This window comes from Rosa rugosa, chromosome 3, assembly GCF_958449725.1.
Source record: "Rosa rugosa chromosome 3, drRosRugo1.1, whole genome shotgun sequence".
NCBI classification, from domain to species: domain Eukaryota; kingdom Viridiplantae; phylum Streptophyta; class Magnoliopsida; order Rosales; family Rosaceae; genus Rosa; species Rosa rugosa.
The window spans coordinates 11,304,449-11,332,359 of record NC_084822.1 but is presented as its reverse complement, the minus strand read 5'-3'; the positions used below and the strand labels follow the sequence as shown (position 1 = coordinate 11,332,359).

The following is a 27,911-nucleotide window of genomic DNA, read 5'->3' as shown; positions in this document are numbered from 1 at the left end:
TTTCATCTTCCGCCATGTCTGAACAGGCACTTTTCTTCGCCTCTTTCTGGCTCCTTGCAATTCATCCCACCAATAAGCAGCAATACTTTTAAGCTTTCGAGACACCATCTTAACTTGCTTATTCTTTGGAATCTCCATAATTTCGAAGAACCTATCCACCTCAACTTGCCAATACAGAAAATCTTCCACACCCAAGTTGCCCGAAAAGAAAGGAATTTCGGCCTTGACTTTGTAATCCTGGTCAGCTTGTCCTTGTGGTTCATATTGCACAATCTCTTCTTCAGACTCAGATTCTGAAGTATGAACAACAACTTCTCTACGTGGAGCCCTAACTCGCTGGCCTCCTTCCCCGCCTCTATTCCGATTATTGTTGTTGTTGTTGTTGTTGTTGTTCCTCTCACCCAACAATCCACGAATTTCTCCGATCTGATTATTCAAGGAATTGATGGCAGCGGTAAACGCTGTTGTAAGAGTTTCAATATCTGATTTCGTAACTTCACCCATTGCTACTAAGGCAAATAAAAGAGACAGGGAAAACCTGGCTTTGATACCACCTGACGCGGGCGGAAGTAACCCTAGGTTTACAAGCAATAAACCTAAAACAAAGATTCTGGAGTCCACCAGAGATAAAAGAGAAAACTCTCAATTTTGATTGATAATATGATAAAAGATAGTTCTGCAGCCGTTTATGGTTGCTTATATATGGGAAAAGGCTTCTTAATGATGGAATTAATCATAAATTACTCTTTTGGATATATCGGGATTCTCGAGCAAAATCTTGATTGGGATTCCAAGCGTAATATTCTTTAGTATCTAGGATTTTATTTTCGATTTTTATTTAATCAGGTTTAATTAAGTTTTCTAGTTTTAGTCTATAATAAATTATTCTTTTTGTTTTCTAGTTGTATTAGGTTTATGCTATGTGCCCTATATATAAGGCACCTCTTAGATTGTAATATTCATTCAAATTATCAATAAAAAACCAAATATTAGAGAAGTTTCTCTGTGTTTCTTACGGTTGTGCCCGTAATTGCTAGTGGATTCTAGCTCATCTCATATGGCTTTCGACGCTTGACCGAGCCTCTTACTATCGTGTTCACGCTTCCCGCATCATTTGGTATCAGAGCGGGTATCGCCCGCTCCTTAGCAGACGACGATCCAAGGGAGAAGTTCACTACCGCCAACCTCAACGACGCTGGTCGTAAAGTATCTATCACAGAAAGTTTCGTTGAAGAGGAACATGCCAAGGGATTCGCCCTAGGACAACCTCATCAATCCAAAAAAAAAAAAAAAAAAAAGAAGAAGAAGAAGAAGAAGAAGAAACATGGAACGTTGGATATTCACAACGCCAGATTACGACGACTTCCGAACTACATGTGTCATCAAAGACAAGGTATGCTCTGTAATAATTGACAGTGGTCTACGAGAGAACTTTGTAGCAAACAAAGTTGTGGATTATTTTCAATTACCGACAGTGAAACTAAGAGATCCATACTGGATTCCATTTGGGGAGGATGAATATGCACGAGTAACAGAGGTTTGTAAAGTTTCGGCCCCTGTCTCTATGGGAAAATTTTATAAAGAAGATGTTACTTGTCATGTGATTGGCATGGACGATACTAATGTGCTTTTTGGAATGCCATGGCATGAAAGCGTCAAAGGTGGTTATTGCAAAGATGACACATATTTATTTAGGTGGGAGTCACACAAAATTAAAATCAAGCCTGGAATGAAGAACATCAAGAATTATCCTCCTAAGGTTTTCGAGAAGAAGTTAGAGTCCAAGTTTTCTTTGCCGGTTGAGATTAATAGTTTAATTGAAGAAAAGCCATAATAATTTCTAATGGAAGAACCTCCACAAGAATTCATGGATGAAGACCAAGAAGAGGTTAAAGATGAAATTGCTCATGAAGACATGGTTATTTGTACTGATGAAGTCTTGGAGCCTAAAATAAATCATTCAGAGCCAAATGTTATTCAAGAGTACACAACCTTGAGAGCTGTGAAGAATCTACTAAGGTTGCCTATAACAGACTCATCTATGGTGTTGGGTTCATGATTGTGTCATCAGAATATGCAGAAGATCCAGCCAATAATCCACATGTCCAATTGTCTAATTTTTTCTCAGGTCTTTTGTCTACCTATTCCTGTCCTTTATTCAAGAGGAACTCGAGGGCGAGTTCTTTCATAGTGGAGGAGAATGATGTAGGACGAGAATGGACCCAGTTTAGCCGAAAAACCATAAAAGTAAAGAAGCGGTGTAGAATCAAGAAGAATGATTGGAAAATAGGTAACTCACACGTAATCAGGTTACTAGCCGCTGGAATATTCAAGAAGATTTGGTTTTGGACTTTTCGGGTTTCTCGTGCGAAAAGTCAGGTTTTGATTTTGAATCAGATTTGACTAACTTTTGGCCAGAATGTCTGTTTGAAACGCATGATACCTTTCCAGAATGGGAACGACAAGATCTTCAAGACTCACTTTAATGAGCCCTATCAGATTTAGGCCAAAATGTATCGTCTTAATTATCCGATTCGTGATTTGATATTTTTAGGTTAATTTTACATTCTTTTTATTTTAGGTTTTCTAGTTTATTTTGGATTTGTTTTGTTTTAATCCGTGGGCTTTAGGGTTTCATTGTTAGTCGCCCTAGGGTTTCTTTTCCCATATATAAGCAACCTTAAACGGCTGCAGAACTATCTTTTATCATATTATCAATCAAAATTGAGAGTTTTCTCTTTTATCTCTGGTGGACTCCAGAATCTTTGTTTTAGGTTTATTGCTTGTAAACCTAGGGTTACTTCCGCCCGCGTCAAGAAGTGAGCCGGGGGGCTCCTCCAACTAATAAATTTCATATGGCAATGAAGTGCTTTCGCCAAGAAATGAGCTACGTTATTGCAATCTAGCGGAACAAATCTCCAAGATGCAAATTCAAAACTTTATAGAAGGCCTTTACCTCATCAAGAATGACTCCCAGTCTCCCACTTCACTTAAGTTCCCTCCTGCTCTAGAGAGGGCATTGATAATGCTTTGAGCATATGCTTATTCTTCAATTACAACTTGTTTAGACCCATTCCAGCAGACCAAATAAAAAAACAAAAAACAAACTTGTTTAAACCGAGCTTTAGTGCTGTACATACATGTACATTTGCAAGCATAATTAGCTATAATGGGCCACGCTCATTGTACCGCCAAAGGTACTAATTCCAACCAAATGAATGACATACAGGTACACCGCCAGGCGGGCTACAACCTCAGCGTTGGATCACCCCCAGATCACCGCCGACGCGCCGCCACGCGCCGTGCCAAAATGGCATCAGTAGCTCCCAGAGCTGGGAACTGAAGCACTTCAGTCCCACATCGAAAACAAAGAGAAGAACCTCATCTTCTTCACCTATATAAGGTTCTCTCCTCTCTCCTCATTAATTACTCATTCAATACTTACCTACTGTTACTTTGTCAACATAAATACATTGACTAACTTAGGCATCGGAGAGTTGAAGACCGCCCAGCGCGGTCTCCCTCTGACGCCCTTTAATTTGTATTTCACTTGACAGGTAGCGGAAGCTTTGAGAGCACCACAAGTATCGATCCGCCCACCGGATCAGCGTTAACAAAGGTTCAGCTACCGCCGAACTTTTAGACATTAACATTGGCGCCGTCTGTGGGAAACCTTGAACAAAAGGTCATCCCACCACAATCACCATGACTAACGGTAGCGGGGGAAACGCTGAAGAGCAGGCAGACCATTCCGCCATCCCCCAACCCTCCGACCCAGCGGTAGGGGTTAACTGCGCACTATTCACAACCCCGGCCAACCCCGGCGTTGAGGCAAATCCAAGCAGCAGCCGCCCGCCGGGTCAGGATCTCGTCACTATGTACGAACTAGCACTGGCGGGTCTTCATAAAGCAAACAGAGAACGTGAGGAGGAGCACAAGGAGAAGGCTGAGGCTCAAAGACAGTTGGCTACGCTAATGTCACGTTTTGATGAACTGAAGAGGACGCTAGAAGCTACCGCCAATCCAGCGCAAAGCGAACAGTAACGTAGCACCAGGCGTAGTCGACCCAGCACTGGCACATTGGTACCGGGGCCAGTCATACAGATGCAGGTACCACTAGACCTACCTGAGTTGTTGGGAATGGGACCACCGCCCATCCCCCAACTAATGTTAGAGCAGGAGGCGGAATCACTGCCGCACACCAACCGCTCGGAAGCTAGGGGGAGGACTGAAGGCAATCCGCCTGCGCCGAGGCGCAGGCAGATCCAGCGGAATAGTCAGGCTGATTTCGCTGGCGATGCAACTGCCCAGATATTGGAAAGGATGCAACAACTGGAGCAGAGGTTGATCCGGGCGGAGTCTGGGCCCTTCACCGCTGCGATTCTGCAAGTTATCAGACCAGCGTCTGCAAAAACCCCAAAGATGTCGCATTACGGCGGAATGTCTGATCCCTTCGTCCACATGGACACCTTCAAGAAAGTCACCAACAACAAGGGATTTGACGACACCACCCTGTGCCACTTGTTCAGCGAAACATTGGACGGTGAGGCGATGAGCTGGTTTTTCGAGTGTCCGCCAGGGTCCATTGACTCATTCCATGCACTGTCACACGCCTTCCTCTCTCGGTTCATCCTATTGTCCGTCGGACATCACAACACAAGTCAGCTGTTCTGCGTAAAGCAAGGGGCGGACGAATCACTGAAGGCCTTCGTCACGAGGTGGCGGGCGGCAGCGTCTCAGTGCCATGACCTAGACAAAACAATGGCATTGGCGGCCTTCAAGCAGGGACTCCTCAAAGGGCCATTCCTCTATCACCTCAACTACAATCATCCTAATGCGGCATATGACCACGTCATGAGTGAGGCAGTCATCCATGCCCAGGCGGAATTCCTCACATATGGAGAAACCCCACCGCCACCAGCAACTCCAACAAAGCTAACACAGCCATCCTCCAGTCATCAGGAAACTGCTAACAAGACCCCTTCAGCACCGCCAATTGACAAGAAGAGGGAGTGGCAGCAGGGCCACCACCAGAACAAGCGGCAGAGGGACCAACATTACAACAAGGGCAACCGCCCAACCCATGGGGATAACCGCAACAAGCAGGCGGAATCCTCGCAGCGGTATACAGTGTTCACTGTCCTCACTGCCTCGTATGAAGACATCTACAATCAGTGCAAGGATCAGATCCCACCGCCACCCCCTCCAAAGTACCCAAAAACGGGCAAACCCAGGAACACTGGCAAGTGGTGCAAATACCACGAAGACAGCGGCCACAATACCAACAGCTGCAATGCTCTCAAAACGGCCATTGAGACCTTGTACCGTGACGGCAAGTTGGAGCAGTTCAAGGTGCGCCAACCACCACCAGTAATTGCCAACGTTGAGACCTTGGGCCGCATCAACACCATCGATGGCGGTGCTCCAATCACCAGCATGTCTCACAGGGCAAGAAAGCGCTATGCACGCGCTAATCATCCAAAGGAGGTCTGCAACATCCGCTACGAAAGGTCCGCCAAGCTCCCAAAATCAGGTTGGGAACCTATTACCTTCTCGGAGGAGGAGGAGCGCGGGGTGCATCTACCGCATGACGACCCATTCTTGGTCGACGCCATTCTTGGCAAATTCTCATTAGGGAGAATCTTGGTGGACAGCGGGTCCGCTGTCAACGTCATCTTCAGCGGATGCTACAACCACCTCAAGCGGAACAAGAAACTACTCCAGGATCACGAGCCACTGCTCAGCTTCTCCGGCGACGTCACACAACCGCTGGGGTCGGATTACATGCGACTGGTTATTGGTACTAGTCCATGCATGGCGGAGGTACATACGGAATTCATTATTGTCGATTGTTTCAGTTCGTACAACGCCATCATTGGACGACCAGCGCTTAACAAGCTCAAATGCATCATCGCCGGATACATGCTTCTCATGAAATTCCCCACACCCAACGGCACGGGCTGTGTGAGAGGAAGTCAACAGTTGGCTCGAGAGTGCTATTCAACAACTGTAGCGCGGTCAGCGCGCCGCCATGAAATTCTGACGGTGGGCAATCAAGCACCAAACATCTTTGAGGATCCTAGGGATGAGGAGAAGAAGTACGTCAAGAAAGAGCCGGTCAACCCGGAGACGTCGTTGAAGGTTGTCTGCATCTCGGACGAGCACCCTGAGCGGACGGTCCGCATAGGTGCCCAGTTGGACCCAGAGGTAGCGGTGGAGCTCACTTAATTCCTGCGTGATAACGCCGCTGTCTTTGCATGGTCCTACGCGGACATGCCAGGTATCTCTCCTGAAATTATCACTCATAAGCTGACCATCAAACCCTCCTTTTATCCCATCAAGCAGAAGCGGAGGGCCTTTGATGAAGAAAAGTACCGGGCAATTGGAGAGGAGGTTGCCAAGCTACAGGGCATTGGGTTCATCCGCCAAGTCGTATATCCCCAGTGGATCTCCAATTTGGTAATGGTCAAGAAGCCCAGCGGCAAGTGGCGGATGTGTGTCGACTTCAAAAATCTCAACAAGGCATGCCCAAAGGATAGTTTCCCGCTGCCTCGTATCGATCAACTAGTCGATGCAACCGCCGGACTGAGCTCCTTAGCATGATGGACGCTTTCTCCGGATATAATCAGATCAGATGTATCCCGGCGACCAGGAATGCACCACCTTCACCACCGACAAAGGCCTCTACTGCTACAATGTCATGCCTTTCGTTCTGAAGAACGCCGGTGCAACTTATCAGCGGTTGATGAACGCCATGTTCGCTGAGCATCTGGGGAAAATCATCGAGGTCTACGTGGACGACATGCTAGTTAAGAGCATAAAGGCCAGCGGACATGTGGTAAACCTCAAGATCATAGTAACCATTCCCCTGGCCTATGGTATGCGCCTCAACCCAGAAAAATGTTTCTTTGGGGTCACCGCCAGCAAATTTCTGGGTTACATCGTCAGCGAGCGAGGCATCCAGGCTAACCCGGACAAGGTACAGGCCATCCTTAACCTGGCGGACCCCGAGTATAAGGTGGACGTCCAGTGCCTCCAGGGCAAGTTAACCGCCCTTTCTCGATTCATCTCCAGACTCACTGATAAGTGTGCCCCATTCTTCAAACTCCTCAAAACGACTCACAAAAAAGTCATCAAATGGAACCCAGAGTGTCAGGCGGCGTTCCAGGGCCTGAAGGAATACCTAGCAGCAGTCCCTCTCCTTTCTGTCCCTGTGCAAGGAGAGACACTGTTCATCTACCTAGCGGTCTCGGTATCGGCGGTAAGCTGCGCCATTGTCCGGCGGGAAGGTCAAGACGAGCTCCCAGTGTTCTACGTCGGCTGTAGATACCTCTACTAGCAAGCTACTTTGCTACATCACCAAGCATAATTAACACCCTCTTTGGGACACCCACAAGCCATGGTGAGGACCAACTGCTACTTGCATCTTGTAGCCCTATGTTCAAGCTACGCTACGGTATCCGGAAGTCGCAAATCCGTTGCCGGGAAGCCACCTTTCCGGCCTTGCCAAGTTGCCCTCACAACTAAGCTTTTTAGACTAGAAATGGTGGTTACTTGTCCCACATCGAAAACCATGTAAAGGAGATGGCTTCCTTCACCTATAAAAGGAATGCCTCCTCCCACAACTCAACACATCCCATTACATATTTTGTAATCGCTTTGGGCCGCAAGGCCCGAACACACTAGTTAAACATTCAAGTGGACGTAGTTTCCCGCTAAGGCGGGAAATGAACCACTATACTTCCCGTGTCGTTCTCTCTCTCTCTCTCTCTCTAAAGCTAACTAGAGATCCCTCGGATCACTAACGTTAACATTGGCGCCGTCTGTGGGAAGCCTACACAAAGGCTTCGTCACGTACCTTGAACTTTTTTTCCGCTAGCATGACCGGCGGAGACATTTTCCGCTAGCGATTCCAGCGGCGCCATCTTCCGCTAGCGAGTCCGGCGGCGACATCTTCCGCTAGCATGTCCAGCGGCGACATTTTCCGCTAGCGGGTCCAGCGGCGACATTTTCCGTTAGCGAGTCCGCGGCGACATATTCCTCCAGCGAGGCTAGCATGTCCGGCGGTGACATCTTCCGCCAGCATGTCCAGCGACGACATTTTCCGCTAGCGAGTCCGCGGCGACATATTCCTCCAGCGAGGCTAGCATGTCTGGCGGTGACATCTTCCGCTAAGCGAGTCCGGCGGCCACATCTTCCGCCAGCATGTCCGGCGGTGACATCTTCCGCTAGCGGGTCCAGCGGCGACATTTTCCGCTAGCGTGTCCGCGGCGACATATTCCTCCAGCGAGGCTAGCGTGTCCAGCGGCGACATTTTTTTTCGCTAAGCGAGTCCGGTGGCGACGTCTTCCGCCAGCATGTCTAGCGACGACATTTTCCGCTAGCGAGTCCGCGGTGACATATTCCTCCAGCGAGGCTAACGTGTCCAGCGGCGACATTTTCCGCTAAGCGAGTCTGGCGGCGACATCTTCCGCCAGCATGTCCAGCGGCGACATTTTCCGCTAGCGGGTCCAGCGGCGACATTTTCCGCTAGCGAGTCTGCGGCGACATATTCCTCCAGCGAGGCTGGCATGTCCGGTGGTGACATTTTCCGCTAGCGGGTCCAGCGGCGACATCTTCTGCCAGTATGTTTAGCGGCGACATTTTCCGCTAAGCGAGTCCGGCGGCGACATCTTCCGCCAGCATGTCCAGCGGCGACATTTTCCGCTAGTGGGTCCAGCGGAGACATTTTCCGCTAGCGGGTCCAGCGGCGACATTTTCGACTAGCGAGTCCGGCGGCGACATCTTTCGCCAGCGTGTCCGCGACGACATATTCCTCCAGCGAGGCTAGCGAGTCCAGCAGCGACATTTTCCGCTAAGCGAGTCCGGCGGTGACATCTTCCGCCAGCGTGTCCGCGACGACATTTTCCGATAGCAAGTCCGGCGGCGACATATTCCTCTGCTAGCGAGGCTAGGACAACTCCAACATAATTTGGGCACTTAATCAATTCCAACTCCAACTCGCTCCAAATTGGCATAAGATAAGTAACTATATCTTCCTTTACGCTCTTTCAATTTGAGCTAGTGCCATGCCAATGCCAATGCCATGCTTTTACTACTTCTAAGCATGCCTACAACATGTTATTAGCAACTTTACTACAAGTACATGCTATACACATATGCCATGCTACTACTTAATTGCAACTCAATCAAATAAATATGTGACACTCATCTAGAAGCTTGTGACACTTACGACTTACTAAAACATGCTCGGATAAATGACTTGCTCGGGTTACGACTCGCTTGGGTATCGAGTATGGCCACGACTTGCGCTTGGGCCACGCCTCGCATGCTCGCACAGCGCCTACACACTCAACTACACCCAACTTGCTCGATCATGTCCAACATGTTTTACTTAAGCCCCAAGTTCACAAACGCTTCATACGATGTCACCGGGACTACTCCCACACACTACTAGGATAAAGTTCATAGACATCAGTTCACAACTGATGTTAAAAAAAAAAATCCGATGTCTTAGTGGGCGATGTTAAAGATCGCCAAAACTAAGACATCGGTTCACAACTGATGTCTAATGTGCAACGAGACATCGGTTTAAGGTTCAGAATCGATGTAAAAACGTTAATGTGATCACCATTTTGGTGTGTTTAGCTATTGTCAAACCTTCATATTTTGGCATTAGATGCTTAATGAAATATAGGTCTAATAACACAATTATCCATTTTAACATCGTTTTTGATTTAGAAACGATGTCTAATAATATTTTACACATCGGTTCTCATAAATTTTTGCTTGTGGTTCATAAGATTTTCGTGTGTTTGGTACATAATATTTCACTAGACATTCAATCTACATTCTGTAGTATAGTTTGAACTGATGTCCATATTTATGATAGACATCGGTTTTGTTTATACATCGATGTCCATAGTTATTCTAGACATCGGTTTTTGTTTATATCTCGATGTCCATATTTATCCTAGACATCGGTTTTTGTTTATATATTGATGTCCATAGTAATCTAGACATCGGTTTTGTTTATATATCGATGTCCATAGTAATGCTAGACATCGGTTTTTGTTTGTATCTCGATGTTCATATTTATCCTACACATCGGATTTTGTTTATATCTCAATGTCCATATTTATCGTAGACATCGGTTTTTGTTTATATATTGATGTCCATAGTAATCTAGACATCGGTTTTGTTTATATATTGATGTCCATAGTAATGCTAGACATCGGTTTTTGTTTGTATCTCGATGTCCATATTTATACTAGACATCGTTTTTGTTTATATATCGATGTCCATAGTAATGCTAGACATCGGTTTTTATTTGGTACCAGAAAGTAAGCTTCTTTTACAGTCAACTACTTCAAATCAGAAAAGTAACTCCAATATATAATGTACAAATGAGAGCCTTATACATATATAAACTCATCATACCAGCCATTGTTCTGTACTCCTCTATTTTACAAATTCTCTCCATGGCAATAACCCAACGAATTCATACCCCTTCGGAGGCTTTCTCAATTTCTTCCTCTTTCCCAAGAAGCTTCTTTCAGTTTGTAGTTGAAAAAGTGAACGGCAGATTTTCCCATCAAGACTGCTAATTAGATTTTCCCAAGAGGCATCCCTGTGTGGCTTGGTGCGCAGCCCAATACTCTTCCAGAATCGGTTGCCTCCCTTTCTAGGTCTCTTGCCCCTTCTTGTTTTTCTAAGCCAACATTGCCATAAAATCCATAAGAATACAAATCCATAATCAAATTGAATACAACCAAATCCTGATAACAAAATGAAATTGAAGTTGAGAAAATTACCTCAACACTTGGGTTCAGAAAAGCCTTGGAAGAAGAAGAACCACCAAGTACTCATCAACAATTTTCAAAAATCTACAGCTTCGACCAAAAGAAGAAAAAAATCTAGAGGCAAAAATAAGAAGAGATCAGCAATTAATAAGGTGATGAGTAGACATGCAGATGAATCACAGTGTAGTCTTCAAACACAAATAAGGAAAAATAATGTATACTGACATATGCAAAATTGAGGAACAGATGAAATATGATAATGATCTGCTGGTCACATGCAACTAAAGAAATTTGAGACTTTCAATGCTTGCGCTAGCCTTTCTATCCCTTTCCCTTATTATTTAACAAGAATCATTGTCTCAACGAACTGAGCCCAGGAGAAAAACAATCAATCGATCAATGAAAATCAAGCAAAAGTTTAACAATTCATGTATATTCAGATTGTGCATTTTTCAATCTCCATCTCATCAAGAAACTCGAATGAATTCCATTGCATATATACATTTAAATCATACCTTCATATTGCAGCAATCACACAAAACCCACAAAATTGTAAATTATATGCAAGTCATATCTAAAAGATCTACTCTTTAGCTTTGTAACAAGATTTGTAAAACAGAGAGCATAAATTGATGTAGAACGAGAGCCGTAAAACTAGAGAGTTGAAATTTATAGACCTCATTTGTTTTCAACCTCTTTGACCTGGCTTAACCACGTTCAGATTTTCTCTCATTAACCTTACCTTCTCAGCAGCAGATTGCTCTAACCATTTTATTCCTCTGCCATCTCTGCATTCACACATATAATTCAATTAAAATTCTACACCATCATACCCACTGACAATCATTTATTGATAACCCTGATCACAGCCACACCAATCTTTACATACCTAAACTGAATAAAATGAAAAGGTTCTTCATATTAGGTTTGTTATCATAGGGTAGAAAGTTCTATAAGCTACCAATAAATGTTACTATAAAAGCTACCAGTATCACTCTGTTTTATTTAACTTTCAAAAAGTACTGACAAAGTCTTTGAAATGACAGATTACTTCTAAACATTTCACTTAATGATTTCTATTGTTGTATAACATACAATTGACATTTCCAAAAAATGAACTCAGCAAAAGAAAGTTGAATTAGGGCTGAAAAGAAAACTTTGTTCTACCTGTAGGAAAGATATCTGGGCGTCTGATTAGATTTTGGACTACTATCACAGTAGTAAAACTACATAAGAACAAGATCTGATTAGGTGTACCTGAGCATCTGCTCCTGATGAAACTAGCACATTTAATACATGAGAGAATGCTAGGCCAGTTATCCTTTTAGAGTGACCTTTAAGCTTGCTCTTAACCTGCATCAAGAAAATTACGACTAAATAACAACCATCTAATACAGTACGTGCACTGCAAGTAATTAACCATATAACCTGCATCAAGAAAATTACAACTAAATGACAACCATCTAATACAGTACGTGCACTGCAAGTAATTAACCATATAACCTGCATCAAGAAAATTACAACTAAATGACAACCATCTAATACAGTACGTGCACTGCAGGTAATTAACCATATATCGCACCATACCTCATCCACACGGACATTATATATCTGAAACTTCAACCCAATAATCTAAAGTAATAATCTCATCACCCTCCCACAAAGAGAGAGTTAGAGGCCAGACCGCCAGACACCTAATATTTAGTTCACATCCCTCAGGAATGGAACAAAGACCACATTCCAGATGAAATTTAATTGTCTAGGGAAGCATAAATAGTACCTGAGCAGGGGGTAAGGATGAAACCCAATCGGATGCATGTGTAGGAAGGAACCCCAATGTGTTAAGCTGCCAGGAACAATGAATATTTAACAAACTAGATTCCTTTATAGATATCATTAGGCTGCCAGGAACAATGAATATTTAACAAACTAGATTCCTTCATAGATATCATTAGGGATAAAGCAATTAAGAAAGCTGAAGAATAATTCACCTTCCAGACACCAAGTGCCGAGCACCCCCAAATTAAGAGCCATAAAGAGCAACTTTGGGCAAGAAGATCAACTTTGCTGACCTTGTAGGGCTCAAAAGCTACAGAACCAAATTAAAAATCACAACATCAAGTAACCCAACATCATATGCACATCGATTATGCAGCAATGCAGACAGCAAGTATGGTATAGGATTTCAAATATGTTAGGCTATCCATACAATACAAGCTAATACAATTTGACAGCACAATCAATTTAATCGTACAATACAAGAGTAACTGACCAATAGTTTCAGAAAGGAGCTTTAAGCTTGAAGAATCAGAAATCGAACACAGAAAGTAACCTAGAATTTCTGCTTTATTGCTTGAGGAAGTAAAACCCAGAAAACCCAGAAAATCATGGAGATGTTCATGAGAGATAGATCGATTGAAAACCCAGAAAGTAAAACCCGTATTCGACTGTCAGTTCGTCTTACCGAGTTATTGACGAGGAGAGCGAGGGCCGTCGACGCCTCGATGGTCGAAGAGAGGGGCTGAGATGGAGAGGCCCATGGAGAGAGAAAGAAGAGACGGCGACTGCAATATGTGTTTTGGGGGTGATAAGGATGGTCTGTGTCTTCGGATCTCGTCCTTGCTGATTGGGAGCTCCGGCTTCGGCTTCAAACTGGAGAACGGTCAGAGGCGGACAAGGAGGAGAAGAAGGAGGGGGACGGTAGGAGGCGGAGAAGGAGGAAGAGGATGTTGGTTGCTGGACGGCTGTCGCGGTAGTTAGGTTTTGAGAATGAAAATTGACGAAGGGTAGGAAAACATAGTCGTGGGAAAACTGACTAAGCCTTGGGGGGAATGAAATTTTGGTTCCGCGCTTCCAAAATTTTGTACTTAGTTATTTCCGCGTTTTTTCAAAATTTTGAAAAAAAAATGTAGACATCGGTTGAAAATAAAAAACGATGTTAATTGTATCAATAGAAATCGGTTTTTCAAGAACTGATGTTAGAAAAATAATTTACATCGGGTGAAATCTTAACTGATGTAAATGACATGATGTCTATTAACATTATTCTAGTAGTGACAATTTTATATGGACACCCATTATACTTGCCACTATCTATTGTGCGTGTTATATGACTATACGATCCACATATACAACTACCAATATTTTACATGTTCATACACATTAATGGAAAATTGAATTCTTCTACCATTTGTTGTTCGCTACAAATCGAATTCTTTTCGCATTCCATTAATACGAACGGTAACCAATACAACAAGCATTCTACATATGCGCGTCTTTGTCTCATTGTGCAGGATTAAACGAGTCTCTTCTTGCTTACGGAGTTCGGGGACTTGTAGGGGCTCCGTACCGCCCGGTTACTTATGCTTGGTGACATCATGTTTATAACACCCCAACCAAGAAGCTCCTCTTACTTGGAGACTTCGGGGACTTGTAGATACCTCTACTAGCAAGCTACTTTGCTACATCACCAAGCATAATTAACACCCTCTTTGGGACACCCACAAGCCATGGTGAGGACCAACTGCTACTTGCATCTTGTAGCCCTATGTTCAAGCTACGCTACGGTATCCGGAAGTCGCAAATCCGTTGCCGGGAAGCCACCTTTCCGGCCTTGCCAAGTTGCCCTCACAACTAAGCTTTTTAGACTAGAAATGGTGGTTACTTGTCCCACATCGAAAACCATGTAAAGGAGATGGCTTCCTTCACCTATAAAAGGAATGCCTCCTCCCACAACTCAACACATCCCATTACATATTTTGTAATCGCTTTGGGCCGCAAGGCCCGAACACACTAGTTAAACATTCAAGTGGACGTAGTTTCCCGCTAAGGCGGGAAATGAACCACTATACTTCTCGTGTCGTTCTCTCTCTCTCTCTCTCTCTAAAGCTAACTAGAGATCCCTCGGATCACTAACGTTAACACCGGCAGAGGCATGAACGGAGCAGAAACAAGGTATCCTCCCTTGGAGCAACTAGCCCTCGCACTCATCGTTGCCGCCAGACGCCTCCGCCAATACTTCCAGGCTCATACAATCCATGTGTTAACCAATCAACCGCTGAGGCAAGTAATGCAGAACCCTTAACACTCAGGGCGCCTCAGCAAGTGGGCCATTGAGCTCAGCGAGTTCGACATAGACTACAAGCCAGGAACCGCCATGAAGGGCCAGGCAGTGGCGGACTTCATCGCTGAACTCACCGAGCGTCAGCCAGAACCCGGTACCGAGACAGAGCCCGGAACAGAAATGGTAACCGCTGAGGAAGCAACTCCCCCGCACTAGGATTGGAACCTGCATGTGGACGGCTCCGCCAGCGCCAAGGCCAGCGGCGCCGGAGTCAGTTTAACAGGACCCGGGGGACTGAACGCAGAGTACGCGTTGAAATTCAACTTCAAAGCTTCAAACAACACGGCGGAATACGAAGCACTCATCACCGGCCTGCTCCTCGCCATTGACTCAGGGGCTGACAGCGTCAACATCTTCAGTGACTCTCAATTAGTCGTTAACCAGGTCAACGACAGCTTCCAAGCCAAGGACCAACAGTTAGCGGCATATTTGGGGTACGTCAAGACGCTGCTCAAAAAATTCAAATTTCACACCATCACACAAATCCCCAGGGAAAAGAACGCCAAGGCTGATTCACTGGCGAGACTGGCAACCGCCCAACCACATCAAAGTCCAGCGGACACAAGAGTGGAGTGCCTTGACAGGACAAGTATCACAAAGACCCTGGCGGAGATCTTCAGCATTGAGGTCAGTCCCAGCTGGATGGACGAGATCATTGCATACAAGCGCAGCGGCACATTGCCAGAGGATAAGGTCCAGGCGAGACAGCTCAAGCGGAGAGCAACCCGCTACAACATCCAGAATGGCAAGCTTTACCGCCAAGGATTCACCCATCCCAACCTCCGCTGTCTAACCCCAGAGGAGGGAAAGGTCGTCCTAGCGGAAATCCATGGCGGAGAATGTGGAAACCACTCAGGCGCCAGATCCTTGGCCAACCGCACAATGCGACAGGGCTACTTCTGGCCCACACTTGGTGATGACACCCGGCGGATTTCGAGGTCTTGCCACAAATGCCAACAGTTTGCAGATCTCCCACATGCACCGGCAGAACCTCTGTCAATCATCGTCGGCCCATGGATTCACTCCACGTGGGGCCTTGATTTGATGGGAAAGTTCCAAACCGCCAAGGGCCAGTTCAAGTACATCATTGTTGCCATCGACTACAACAGCAAGTGGATAGAGGCGGAGCCACTGACGGCAATAACTACCGCCAAGGTAATTCACTTCATCTGGAAGAACATCTACTGCCGCTATGGTGTCCCACACACAATCATTACAGACAACGGCACGCAGTTCAACAACAAGGAACTCATCTCCTTTACCGCCAACTTGGGCACCAAGTTGAGTTTTGCATCTGTCGCCCATCCCCAAACCAACGGCCAGGTTGAAGCAGCAAACATGATAATCAAGAAGCTGCTAAAAAAGAAGCTCGACGACGCCAAGGGTTTGTGGGCGGAGAAGCTTCTAGAAGTCCTCTGGGCCATCCGGACAACTCCAACTACCGCCACCGGCGAAACTCCTTTTTGTATGATGTTCGGCACAGAGGCTGTCCTACCTGTTGAAGTAACTCAGCCTACCGCTAGGGTCGAAGGCTACTGCCCAGAGACCAACAGCGACGACGTCAACCTGGACAGGGACCTCCTAGAGGAAAAAAGACACAAGGCCCATTTGCACAACTTGCAAAACAAACAACGGGTATCGCGTTTCTACAACGCCAGAGTCAAGGCCCGGAACCTCCAATTGGGGGACTGGGTAATGAAGGAAGTCATTCCACCACCAACAAAACTCCGCCCAACTTGGGAAGGTCCATACAAAATTGTGGAAGTCGTTAGCCCAGGCACCTTCTACTTAATGGGCAAGGACGGCATCACGACGACCCACCCTTGGAATACCGAACACCTTCGGTATTACTACAAATAGTCATCCGCTACCCAGGAGCATCTTGACTTAGCTAAATTTTTGTTCAATATTTAGCTAAGGGAAGCTACCCAACGGGTACTACCCCACTTTTGTACACGCTGATCAGTCAGCTATCAATGAAACGAGGAATTATTCAAACCATTGTTCCCAAGTCCAGCACCGAGGGCAACTGGCAACGCCAGCAATCGTCAGCGAACCACGTCCGCTACGTGGTGCACTTGGACCAATCTTAATTCCTTTAATGTTTCAGTGATTGACAAAAGAAACTCTAAGTCAAAGTACTAGCGGCACAAACACATCATAACAAACGCAAATTCAAAAACTTCATTCCATTGCAAAATACTTGTTACAAATTGTTACGCCTCAGCGACTACAAAAAAAAAAAAAAAAAAAAAAAAAAAAAAAAAGAACATAGTGAGGCTCCAGCTTCAGGGGTTGCCCTCGGCATCTTCTGTTTCAGTATGCGGCGGCACCTCGGGCTGTGGGACTTGGAGTTTCTATCGTGCCGTCCGCCCGGGTGTGCGCCGCCAGGAAGCCAGCACGTGACACCTCCGACTGGGTAGGAGGAGGAGTCTGCTGGGACCCTTCCGCTGGACGTGCGCCACTTTCCCTACTGCCTGAGCGGGCACCTCCCGCTGGGGCAGTCACGACGTTCTTCTCCGGCGGGGCACTCTTCGCCGGCGGCACATCGGGCTGGGACGCTTTTGCAAAGTCGATGGCGCCCTTCCGCTGCAGCAGCTCTACATTCGCCAAGGCCCCAGCCTTTGCCGACTCGGTCAGAGCTTTCGTATACTCCGCCGACTGTTTGAATGCCTCAACAGCGGCGGCCGCGACAGTATCCCCTTCAGCCCTCAGGCGGGCAACCTGACCCTCTAGCCGCTTCACCTCCGCTATTTTGGCGGCGGACTCCCGCTGCACGATAATGAGCTTCTTATCCTTAGCGGCTATCCGCTCCTGCAGCAAGGCGATGTCCTGCTCCAACTTGGAGACGCGGTCATTCCTTTCCAAGTCCCGCTCAATGGCCACCGTCAGCTTGCCACGGGCGTCCGCGAAGTCACACTCCGCCTTTGCCAGACGATGCTCCACCTCCGCCAGCTTCTCCCCCGCCTCCGCCAGCTCCCTCTGGAGACTTTGGATTTCCTCCCTAAGCTCCTCTTCGACCAAAGGCTGCTTCTTCGTCGCCTCAAACATGTCGTGCAGCCCTGCGGATATTTGACCAAACGCCGAGCTGTAGGGCGACTAGTCAATAGCCGTTAGGCGCGAGATCCCCGCTAGGCCGCCGAACCCTAGCCGTTCGCAGAGGTGGAAGAGGAACTCCCGCTCACCATCCGTCATGAACTCCGCATACTCGGCAAATGAGTCCAAGTCTCTGGCGGCGGGTGCCTCTCCCTCCACAACGGCAGCTTTCGACGGGGCTTGACGGGCCTTCTTCTGTTGGCGGACCAAGATTAGCTCCACATCCTCTCCCTCTTCCTCGTCAGGGGAGTCAATCTGCCGGCGCTTTCTCTCCAGCGCCCTTGTATTGCCGGCAGCGACCCTCGTGTCCTTCGCCGGCGGCTCCTCCCTTGGCCTGGTGACGGTCTCCGCCGGCGACACAGGTCTTTCTTTATGCGGACCGCGCCTGTTGGCGGGTACCCTCTCCTTCTGAGAAACCGCTGCTGCGGCCCCCTTTTTCCCGACCGCCACGGGGGCCCCCGCCTGGACGACAGGCAAGCCGTCGTCACCAAGATGGGAGTGGTGCGGCATTGGCAGCAGCACCGGAACCTCGGACTGGCTCAGCGCCAGTGTCTCGAGGTTCACCAGTGTCTTCTGGGCCGCCAGCCCCTCGGCGTACATGGTCTCCAGGAAGTTATCTACCTCCGCACGATCCATCGCTTTTTCGAAAGCGTCGCGACTGCGAGTGTTACCCGGCGAATGTTCTACACACAAAAAAAAAAAAAAAAAAAAAAAAACCAGTCAGCCTGGGTTACTTATTATAAAACAAAAGCGATGTGGCGGAGATTTCTTACCAACGGAGCGAGTTAGCCGCTGATCGACCAGCAACTCCCAACCGGTCAGAAGTCGGAAGTCCAGCAAGTTGCGGTTCCGCCTGCAACCTCTGATCCGTGCTACGCGACACTCTTCTTCGCTCGTTAGGTTATACCGCAGTCCCGCTGCACAAACATAATAGTCGTTAGTAAAAATACAAGTCAGCAAATACAAGAATCCGCCAACTACGTTCAGCGGAAACCGGTTACCAACCTCGGATGGGTTGGAACTCCGACTTAATCCTAAACGTCGGCCCTTCCTCGTTCGACCCAGCTTGATACTCCCACCCCTCTATGGCAACACAGAAAGTCCCCCGCCAGTAGGACATTGAATCCCTTAGATTCTCGATCAGCTTGGGCGCTCCCTGGCGGCGGCTCAAGTTCACTTGCCCTCTGCAACCCTGGCGCTTTACATAGACCAGCTCGTAGAAATGAAGCACCTCCGCCACAGTAGGCCCTTCACATCCGAACAACCGCCACAGAGAGTTTAGCGCCAGCATCAACCGCCACATGTTGGGGCAGACTTGACCAAAGGCAAGGCCAAACTCGCGAGAGTGTCACCCCTTGGCTGAATATCGCCTCGTGTACGGCGGCAAACCCCTCTGGGAGAATCGATGCCTTCTCATCCGCCGTCGGCGGGCGCAGTTTCACCGAGCCCGGCAGCCGGAACATCCGCTTCACCCTATTAACAGCGGCAACATTCATCCGCCCTCCTGCCTCGTCAACAGGGGTGCCATCCTGCAGGAACCACGCTGACTCAGCGTCCTCCCCCGCTATTTCTTCTTCCCCAGCGAAGCCGCTGGCAGCGCTGTTGCTTGCCAACCGCTCATCGCGCCTAGCTTTGGCCGCAGCGGCCTCACCCGCCCTAGAGCTCTCTGGACGTGAAGCACGACCCATGACTACTTCCCAAGGTATGGTCTGTAGCGGCTCAACCTCTAGCGGTTCTGGCAGTGAGGTTCCTGCATGGGCAGACGGACGCAACGAGTCAATAAAAATTTGGTCCGCCGCGCTGAACGACACGTCAGACCCGGAATCCTCACTGCTCGAAATCTCTATGACGTTAGCCATCCCAAACCCTAAAACCCACACCAGTTAGCACAAACACAGATCTAGCCTATCTTTACATCAGTTATAGCCAAGAACATCAACAACGGGTTACCCAGAAAACACCAAAACAAGAACAAACAACGCGCAAACACTTAACCCAGATTCGACCATCTAGTGGATCCAGAAATCCCAACTGTGTCAAAAAAACACCAAAACCCATCCCCAAAACCCACTTTACACACTCAGAACACCCCAAATTCACGAAACCCAGAAAAATGACAGAAGCAAAGAAATTCAATGGAACAGGGATGAGATTCAGAGCACCGACCTCAAAGGCGAAATCTTTGGTGTGATTGAAGGCCCTTGTCTTCGCAGGTAGAGGCCTCGTCCCCAAGATCCGATGGCTCAACAAATTTCGTCCCCCGGAACACTCTTTGCAAATCGCATAGAGCTTGAAGACGACGACTCAGGTTTGAAGTTTGCACAAAGTGTCAAATCTCGACAGAGTTCCCCCCCCCCCCTTTTATGTCAACATCAATGCGTTCTAAGCCGTCCGCTCAAAAACGACATCACACGACAGCCGTACACGTGTCGCAGACCTCCACTTACTCTCCGGATTAACCGAGGCGTCGCCTCGGTTACGAAATCCATAATTACTATCATTTATGGCGAGAAGACGGCCAGGCTTAGGAGACAAGCCTCCACACGCTAACCCTCTACGGGTTGGACACGTGTCAACCACCACCAGACGAAGCGTCTGGTGGAAGTAACCACTTGGATGACTTCACCAACCGTCCGAAGTCTCCGCTGAGCGAAACCCCGCCAGCGGAACTTCTCCATTGTCATCCTCCAAGAGACGAAGTCTCCGCTGAGCGAAACCCCGCCATCGGAACTTCTCCCTTGTCATCCTCCAAGAGACGAAGTCTCCGCTGAGCGAAACCCCGCTAGCGGAACTTCTCCCTAGTCATCCTCCAAGAGACGAAGTCTCCGCTGAGCGAAACCCCGCCAGCGGAACTTCTCCCTTGTCATCCTCCAAGAGACGAAGTCTCCGCTGAGCGAAATCCAGCCAGCGGAACTTCTCCCTTGTCATCCCCCAAGTGACGAAGTCTCCGCTGAGCGAAACCCCGCCAGCGGAACTTCTCCCTTGCCATCCTGCAAAGCGGGGCGTCTTCCGCTACACACCTCTAGCGGAACCTCCTTCATCTTGCAAGCTGCGTGCTTTGTTCAGCGCAATATCGCTCAATAAAGTACCGCCAGGCACGTCTACTGGACGCTGCTTCCTGCTGCAGTCAGCGGGGGGATATCCGCCAGCAGCGGATCCCGAGGCCACGCCTCACTCTGACAACGACCGCCACGCGGCGTTACGGTCAGACGGTCCCTACGGGACACGGGCTTGTCAACAGTCTACGACGGCCCTGATCAGGCACGTTGACCCCCGTCAGTCGGGTACTAAGATTGGGTTCGCTACCCAACACCCTCTGCTCCGTGCAGCTCCCCCTCAACAAACAATTCGCCGACCACCCGGAGGTCTATCTTAGCCGGGGAGTGGGGGACTCCATGGGGGGCCTAGCAGGGGCCCACCCGAAAGGGTATAAAGCGTTTGCTCATTAAATCCATGGTTGACAACGCACTGACGCTAATTATGCTCTTGCAAGTCTAGCGGAGGAAAAACGCTTCAAACCGCCGAACAACTCCCCAACCAAGATTGCCCTCCTTGACTGGGGACTTGGGGGACTTGTACATACATGTACATTTGCAAGCATAATTAGCTATAATGGGCCACGCTCATTGTACCGCCAAAGGTACTAATTCCAACCAAAGGAATGACATACAGGTACACCGCCAGGCGGGCTACAACCTCAGCGTCGGATCACCCCCAGATCACCGCCGATGCGCCGCCACGCGCCGTGCCAAAATGGCATCAGTAGCTCCCAGAGCTGGGAACTGAAGCACTTCAGTCCCACATCGAAAACAAAGAGAAGAACCTCCTCTTCCTCACCTATAAAAGGTTCTCTCCTCTCTCCTCATTAATTACGCATTCAATACTTACCTACTGTTACTTTGTCAACATAAATACATTGACTAACTTAGGCATCGGAGAGTTGAAGACCGCCCAGCGCGGTCTCCCTCTGACGCCCTTTGTATTTTACTTGACAGGTAGCGGAAGCTTTGAGAGCACCACAAGTATCGATCCGCCCACCGGATCAACGTTAACAAAGGTTCAGCTACCGCCGAACTTTTAGACATTAACAAGTGCAGAATCTAACTCCATGTATTTATTTTTTGATCAACCTTGACAAAATGAGGAGTATTTATTTAAATAGAAAGAAAGAAATTACAAAGAGGGGTTCTATACCAAACCTCTCAACAACATCTGCTAAAACGGAAATAATGAAGACCTACTTGGTTCCAATTATAAAAAATATTATGAATGATAGGTGGAGCCAAATTCCAACAAAGTCAACTTGAGGAAGTAGCTAGCTAGTTCTAAAATCTACTAATGCATCCGCGACTTGATTGTAGAATCACTGTAAATCTGTATGTAATTATGATTATTATTTATTTAGGATATCATTAATTATGGAAATGATTGTTTCCTATTAGAATTAGACTACTCCTTTGTACTTGTATATATACCCCCATTGTGGGATAGATAGAATCATCGAATTAACCCTGAATTGAAGTATTCTTTTCTACTTGGTATCAAAGCAGGTTCAATCTTGTGAACTTGCACTGCATCCTTTGAATCCTGAATCCCGAAGAACACCACAAACCGCTGCGTACCGCCACCATTAAAATCAAACCATCCCTGAATTTCAAACCACCATCAAGGTAGGGTTTTTCGAAAAAAAAAAAAAAAAAAAAAAAAAAAAAACTTCTTTTTTCAGAGAATTCATATCCATCTTGAAACCCCAGAAAATCCAATCCTGCAAAAATTCCGAATTCCTCAATGGTCGGACCTGTAATTGAAGGGGAACAATCAAATCCCGAGAAGGCAATGGTGCCATCCTCACAAGTCATCCATCATCACTACACCACCCAACAAGACAACCTTGTGTTCCCAACAAGTGTTGTTTTGAATGAATCCAACTACACCATATGGGCTCCTCTCATGCGGATGCGCACTGGAGCTAGCACGAGGGAAAGTTGGTTATCTGACAGGAGTGAAGGCTGAACCCTCCATGAATTCTGCAGAGTATGAAGCTTGGGCCACGGACAATGAAAAGGTGAAAAGTTGGCTCATTGACTCCATGGAGTCCTCTCTTATGAACCGGTATATGCGTCTTCCTACTGCAAAAGATATTTGGGAAGCTGTAGAGAAAACTTTTTATGATGATTTTGATGAAACCCACGGATCTTTGAATTAAACAAGAGTGTTTTGAAGCAAAGCAGAATGGAAGGCCCATTCCTACCTACTATAATGAGTTAGTGGCGATGTTCCAGGAGATTGATCAGAGGGTGGCCTCTCAGAATGATAATGTTGCAGCTGTAGTTCAAGAGACTTCAGCGATGTTCCGGATGCGTGTTCACATGTTTTTGAGTGGACTTGACCCAGAGTATGATCAAGTGCGTGGAGAAATCCTGCGCAAGGAACCTAAATTCTCCTTGGAGCAGAGCTATGCTTACATTCGCAAGGTGCAATCAAAGAAACAGGCTATGGGGCGTTCGGTACCTACCGAATCTTCTGTTATGGCTGTTCAACGCAAACCGGGTCCTCCTCCAGGCTTCTTGGGTCATTCTCCACGATGTCCTCTAAGTAAACCAAATCCATATTCAAACAGAAAGTGCGCTATCTGTGGGGAATTAGGTCATAGCAAGGAGCGGTGCTATGAAGTGATTGGTTACCCTGATTGGTAGGACTTCACCAAGAAACCGCGAAAGAATCTGGGCAAGGCCGCCGTTGCTATTACAGAGGAAGAGCATCTAGACAATGCGTCCGCTAATGTAGCGCAGTCAGGTATGAAGGGTAAGTTTACTTTGAATAATACATGGATAGTTGATACATGTGCATCTGATCATATGACCAACGACCCTAATCTTGTGAAAAACCTTAGACATTCCCCTCAAAATGTTGTCTCTACTGCTGATGGTACTCCAACTCTAGTCACTGGAGAAGGTTCTGTTGCTTTATCTGATACCTTAACCCTTGAATCTGTCTTAGTTGTTCCATCACTAGCTTATAATCTCCTGTCTGTTGGTCAAATTATTTTAGCTCTTGCATGTATTGTGACTTTTTATCCGTCTTTCTGTGTGTTTAAGGACATTCTAACTCGGCGGATTCTTGGTTATGGTGTTAGAAGGGGGAAATTGTACTACATGGATCTGACAAAGATTGGAGAGAACCAGAAGCATCTTTTGGGGCAAGCTAATCAGATCAACAGGGTAGAGAATGCGAAGGAAGCTGTATGGTTATGGCATCGCCGTTTAGGTCATCTATCTTTTAGTTATCTTAAGAAGCTGCAACCTCATTTGTTTTCGATCGTTAGTGATTTGGATTTCCATTGTGACATTTGTGAGCTGGCCAAGAGCCACCGTATTTCATATTCACAAAGTCTTAATAAAATCTTGTTCCTTTTCGGTTCCTTTTATGAAAATTCACTCCAATGTTTGGGGTCCTGCGAAAATTTCTTCTCTTTCTGGAGCTCGATATTATGTAATGTTTATTGATGATTGCACTTGCATGACATGGTTGTCATTACTGAAGAATAAGAGTGATGTATTTGGGATGTTTACTGAATTTCACAAAATGGTGGCAACTCAGTATCAACAATCCATCAGAGTGTTTCAGTCTGACAATGGTGGAGAGATTGTGAATGGCCTTATGATTGAGTTTTGCCGGTCACATGGAATTCGTAATCAAACCTCCAATTCTTATACTCCTCAACAGAATGGTTTAGCAGAACGGAAGAACAGGGAGTTGATGTTGTTTGTGCTTCCTTGTTTGGCATGAATGTACCTCTATCCTATTGGGGAGAAGCAGTGAAATCAGCAGCATATCTCATCAACCGTACTCGTTCACGGGTAATTGAGTTTCAGAATCCTCATCAGAAGCTTCATACACTTTTGACCATCCCCTCTATGCCTAATTTGGAGCCCTGAGTGTTTGGGTGCACAGCTTATGTCCATATACCAAAGCCACAATGGAGCAAACTTGATCCCCGTGCAAAGAAGTGTATTTTGTGGGTTATATATACAGAGTTTCAAAAGGGTTACAGATGTTATGACCCGCTCACCGACACAGTACATATATCTCTTGATGTCTCATTCCGGGAATCTGAGCCATATTACTTAGGGGGAGCTTCTTAGTCTTCCCTTCAGGGGGAGAGAGGTTGTGAAGGGAATCCTCGTTTCATTGTTGATTTTGATGTTTTGAAGGCTTGAAAAATTTGAAGGAACAATTTGAAGGCAGAAATTCTGAAACAGCCAAAAACGATCTATTGTTTGAACCTGACGATTGATCGTTTCGAGAGGTAAAAGCTCCCAGTGGACAAAACGATCGATCGTTCAGCCCTAGCTATCGATCGCTTCCTGAGGCAGAAGCAAACAATCAATTGCTTGAACATAGTAATCGATCGTTTCAACAGGCATAAATTTCCAATAGCCAAACGATAGATTGTTTGGTCCCTAGCGATCGATCGTTTCCTGAGACGACTTTTTTGGATAGTTTGAATCAAAATCAAGACGTATCTAAAGCTTACACACAAGATATTCCCCCTTCTACATCACCAACTGAAGATCCCGCTGAATGATCCACCTCAGGTACCCCTAAACTTTAATGAGTCTTCTGGGTTAGAAAGTGTCGAACCTAGGAAATCACAAAGGGTTACCAAGGGAATTCCTAAGAAACAATATGAACCAGATATCAAAGCCAAAGCTAAATTGCCTATAGCCAACTTTATGTCTAACGATAGCATTTCCGGGTCACATGCACTTGTTGTTGATCAATTGTCTACTGTAGCTATTCCTAGTAACGTGCAGGATGCATTGACGGATCCAAAATGGACAAAGGCGATGAATGAAGAATTGGAAGCTCTTCAGAAGAATGCAACATGGGAGCTGGTACCTATGACGGTTGGAAAGAAGACTGTAGGATGTTGTTGAGTGTTTACTGTGAAGCTTAATGCTGATGGAACTATTGATAGATACAAGGCGAGGTTGGTTTCCAAGGGATATACACAATGCTATGGGATTGATTATGAGGAGACTTTTGCACCTGTGGCAAAGATCAATACTGTCCGGATTCTAATCTCACTTGCAGCAAACAAAGATTGGGCATTACACCAGTTTGATGTGAAGAATGCGTTTCTTAATGGGAATTTGGAGGAAAAAGTGTACATGGATGTGCCCCCAGGTGTTAAGAATTACCCAAGTGACGTTGGCAAGGTGTGTTAATTGAAGAAGTCTTTGTATGGCCTGAAGCAGTCTCCAAGAACTTGGTTTGGAAGATTTTCAAAGTTCATGAGAGCCTTTGGATACAAACAGAGCAATTCTGACCATACCTTGTTTATCAAGCGCAAGAATGGTAAGATTACAGCTCTTATTGTGTATGTTGATGACACGATTGTTACAGGGGATGATCCGAAAGAGATGAATAAATTGCAAAAGTATCTGCCAAAGGAGTTTGAAATGAAGGATCTGGGACAACTGAAGTATTTTCTGGGTATTGAAGTTGCAAGGTCCAAAAAGGGGATTTCACTTTCACAGAGGAAGTATGTTCTTGATTTACTTGCTGAAACGGGGATGCTAGACTGCAGTCCAATCGAGACACCCATTGAGATGAATCACAGACTTGCTATTTATCCTGATCAAGTTCCAACTGATAAGGGGAGGTATCAACGTCTTGTAGGAAGGTTGGTTTATCTTTCACATACTAGACCTGATATTGCTTATGCTGTAAGTGTTGTTAGTCAGTTTATGCATTGTCCTAGTGAAGAGCATATGGATGCAGTCTTTCATATTTTGAGGTACTTGAAGATGGCGCTGGGTAAAGGGTTACTGTTTGAGAAAAAAGATGTATTGGAAGTTGTTGGGTACACAGATGCAGATTAGGCTGGTGATAAAACTGACAAACGTTCTACATCTAGGTACTTCACTTTTGTTGGCAACCTTGTCACTTGGCGTAGCAAAAAGCAGAAAGTCGTTGCCAGATCAAGTGCAGAAATTGAATTTCGAGGTATGGCACATGGAGTCTGTGAAATATTGTGGATCCATAATGTCCTGAAAGACCTGGGTTACAAGCTTAAACGGCCTATGGATTTGCATTGTGATAATACAGCTGCCATTGAGATTGCACATAATCCAGCTCAGCATGATGGAACAAAGCATGTGGAGGTTGACTGTCATTTTATTAAAGAAAATCTTGACAGAAAGATTATTCGCTTTCCATTTATAAACTCAGAGGAGCAATTAACTGACGTTCTTACTAAAGGAGTGTCCAGGAAGATATTCGACAACTCGGTTGACAAGTTGGGCATGATAGATATCTATGCACCAACTTGAGGGGGAGTGTAGAACCGCTGTAAATCTGTATGTAATTAGGATTCTTATTTATTTAAGATATCATGTAATTATGGAAATGATTGTTTCCTATTAGAATTAGACTACTCCTTTGTACTTGTATATATACCCCATTGTGGGATGAATAGAATCATCGAATTAACCCTGAATTGAAGTATTCTCTTCTACTTTGATTCCCTTCACAAAATATGAGTAGAATGAAATTATATTTGAGAATTATGATGCAACGAATTGCCCCATACCATGTAATAGTGTCATTTCCCCATACCATGCGGTCAAAGAAAGTGTGAGAAATAATGAAATTGAAATAATCAAAATTGGCACCCTAGCTCAACTTGCAGATTCTCTCACAAAGGCCATTGCAGTAGCAGCTTTTTAGATACATGTCAAAAATATGGGTGTCTTAGAGAATTTTGACTTGGCTGAATGAGTGGGAGTCATTTCTGAGTTCATTATATGAATCATACTTCAGTAGCTGAAAACTTTTAACTTATCTTAAGTAAATTTTATTTTAGAAGTTTATTTTTTCAAAGC

General features: G+C 46.1%; 1 long non-coding RNA gene across 3 annotated transcripts; it reads right to left on the bottom strand.

The window, feature by feature from the left end:
- Window positions 1-10,368: 10,368 nt before the first annotated feature.
- LOC133739345 (uncharacterized) lies at window positions 10,369-13,853 on the bottom strand. 3 transcript variants are annotated; one of them, XR_009860569.1, is made up of 7 exons: window positions 13,267-13,853; window positions 12,794-12,891; window positions 12,583-12,648; window positions 12,060-12,155; window positions 11,480-11,590; window positions 10,815-10,916; window positions 10,369-10,711 (listed from the first exon to the last, which is right to left on the bottom strand). It is a non-coding gene; the product is annotated as an uncharacterized LOC133739345 (long non-coding RNA). The 3 variants fall into 3 exon arrangements; XR_009860568.1 differs by having other exon boundaries at window positions 11,545-11,590; XR_009860567.1 differs by having other exon boundaries at window positions 10,815-11,590.
- Window positions 13,854-27,911: the final 14,058 nt, after the last annotated feature.